The sequence below is a fragment of the Otolemur garnettii genome, unplaced genomic scaffold, assembly GCF_000181295.1.
Source record: "Otolemur garnettii isolate 467f Iridium unplaced genomic scaffold, OtoGar3 scaffold00084, whole genome shotgun sequence".
NCBI classification, from domain to species: domain Eukaryota; kingdom Metazoa; phylum Chordata; class Mammalia; order Primates; family Galagidae; genus Otolemur; species Otolemur garnettii.
The window spans coordinates 6,234,887-6,237,629 of NW_003852479.1; the positions used below are offsets into that span (position 1 = coordinate 6,234,887).

The 2,743-nt window shown below is 41.6% G+C and overlaps 1 pseudogene; it reads left to right on the top strand.

Moving 5' to 3' along the window:
* The first annotated feature begins 338 nt into the window (after positions 1-338).
* On the top strand, positions 339-2,241 carry LOC100961873 (annotated as a pseudogene).
* The last annotated feature ends 502 nt before the right edge of the window (positions 2,242-2,743 follow it).

Consider the following 2,743-nt stretch of genomic DNA (forward strand, 5'->3'; position numbering starts at 1 on the left):
TCTTTGAAAAGATAAAATTGATAAACCTTTGGCCTCATTAACTAGAAATAGAAAAGTAAAATATCTAATAAATTCAATCCAAAATGAAAAGAGGGGCTCATTGAACACAGTGGCAGCTCCTGGCTCTTCTGTGTGTCCTGTGTAATCCAGGCCAGCTCTACGAGTAAGCGACTGTGTCTAAGGAACCTGTGGTTGGTATTGATCTTGACACCACCTACTCTTGTGTGGGTGTCTTCTAGCATGGAAAAGTAGAGATAATTGCTAATAATCAGGAAAATCGAACCACTCCAAGTTATGTTGCCTTTACTGACACCAAATGATTGATTGGTGATGCTGCGAAAAATCAAGTTGCAATGAACTCCACGAACACAGTTGTTGATGCCAAGTGTCTGATTCAATGCAGGTTTGATAATGCTGTTGTCCAGTTTGATATGAAACATTGGCCTTTTGTGGTGGTGAATGATGCAGGCAGGCCCAAGGTTCAAGTAGAATACAAAGGTGAGACAAAAACTTTCTATCCAGAGGAGGTGTCATCCAGGGTTCTGACAAAGATGAAGGAAATTACAGAAGCCTATCTTGGAAAGACTGTTACCAATGCTGGGGTCACAGTACCAGCTTACTTCAATGATTCTCAGTGTCAGGCTACCAAAGATTCTGGAACTATTGCTGGTCTCAATGTTCTTAGGATCATAAACAAGCAAACTGCTGCTGCTATTGTTATGGCTTAGACAAAAAGGTTGGAGCTGAAAGAAATGTACTGATCTTTGACCTTGGAGGTGGCACTTTTGATGTGTCAATCCTCACTATTGAGGATGGAATCTTTGAGGTCAAATCTACAGCTAGAGATACTCACTTGGGTGGCAAAGACAACCTAATGGTCAATCATTTTATTGCCTAGTTTAAACACAAACATAAGGAGGACATCGGTGAGGATAAAAGAGCCGTCCATCGCCTCTATACTGCTTGCGAACGTGCTAAGCGTACTCTTATCTTCCAGCACCCAGGCCAGTATTGAGACTGATTCCCTTTATGAAGGAATCAACTTCTATACTTCCATTGCCCATGCCTGACTTGAAGAATTGAATGCTGGTCTGTTCCATGGCACCCTGGACCCTGTAGAGAAAGCCCTTTGAGATGCCAAACTAGACAAGTCACAGATTCATGACATTGTCCTGGTTTGTGGTTCTACCCGTATCCCCAAGATTCAAAAGCTTTTCCAAAACTTCTTTAGTAGAAAGAACTGAATAAGAGCATCAACCCCATGAGGCTGTTGCTTACAGTGCAGCTGTCCAGGTGGCCAAACTATCTGGTGACAGATCCGAGAATGTTCAGGATTTGCTACTATTGGATGTCACTCCTCTTTCTCTGGGTATTGAGACTGCTGGTGGAGTTATGACTGTGCTCATTAAGCGCAATACTACTATTCCAACCAAGCAGACACAGACCTTCACTACCTACTCTGACAACCAGCCGGCTGTGCTCATCCAGGTTTATGAAGGTGGGTGTGCCATGACCAAGGATAACAACTTGCTTGGCAAGTTTGAACTTACAGGCATACCTCCTGCTCCCCGTGGTGTTCCTCAGATTGAAGTCACTTTTGATATTGATGCCAATGGCATTCTCAGTGTCTCTACTGTGGATAAGAGTACAGGAAAAGAAAATAAGAATACCATCACTAACAACAAGGGATGTTTGAGCAAGGAAGACATTGAACGTATGGTCCAGGAAGCTGAGAAGTACAAGGCTGAAGATGAGAAGCAGAGGGACAAGGTTTCATCAAAGAATTCGCTTGAGTCCTGTGCATTCAACATGAAAGCAGCTGTTAAAGATGAGAAACTTCGAGGCAAGATCAATGATGAGGACAAACAGAAGATTCTTGACAAGTGCAATGAAATTATCAACTGACTTGATAAGAACCAGACTGCAGAGAAGGAAGAATTTGAGCATCAGCAGAAGGAGCTGGAGAAAGTCTGCAACCCCATCATTACCAAGTTGCACCAGAGTGCAGGCGGAATGCCAGGGGGCATGCCAAGAGGAATGTCTGAGGGCTTCCCTGGTGGTGGTGCTCCTCCTTCTGGTGGTGCTTCCTCTGGCCCCACCCTTGAAGAGGTTGATTAAGCCAACCCAAGTGTAGATGTAGCATTGTTCCACACAGTAAAATATTGAAGGATCCAAATTTGTAGCAAATTATGTGGCAGATTTACAGTTGGGCTGCTATAGTGAATTACTGGGCATTTTCAATACTTGAATATGGCACATGTGCACAGGGGAAAGAGATAAGATTGCACTTTAAAATCACTGTATTGTAAGTACAAAATGTAATAAATAAAGTTGTATTTAAAATTGAAAAAATAAAAAAAAGAAATTAAAAGAGGGAATAATAACAGATATCACAGAGATGAAAGAGACAATCTCCAACTACTACAAGAAACTCTATGCCCATAAATTTGAAAATGCAGAGGAAATGTACCAATACATGAAATTACACTGTCTCCCTAGACATTACAAAGAATAAATGCATCTCTTGAACTGACCAATTGCAAGAACTGAGATCTAAAAATCAATAAAAAACCTTCCAATAAAAATAAAAAAGCCTGTGACCAGATGTCTTCCCACTAGAATTGTATCAGACCTTCAAAGAATAGCTTGTACCTGTACTGCAGACCACATTCCAAAACATTGAGAGGAAGGGCACTTCCCCAACATATTCTATGAAGCAAACATCACCCTGATTCCAAAACCA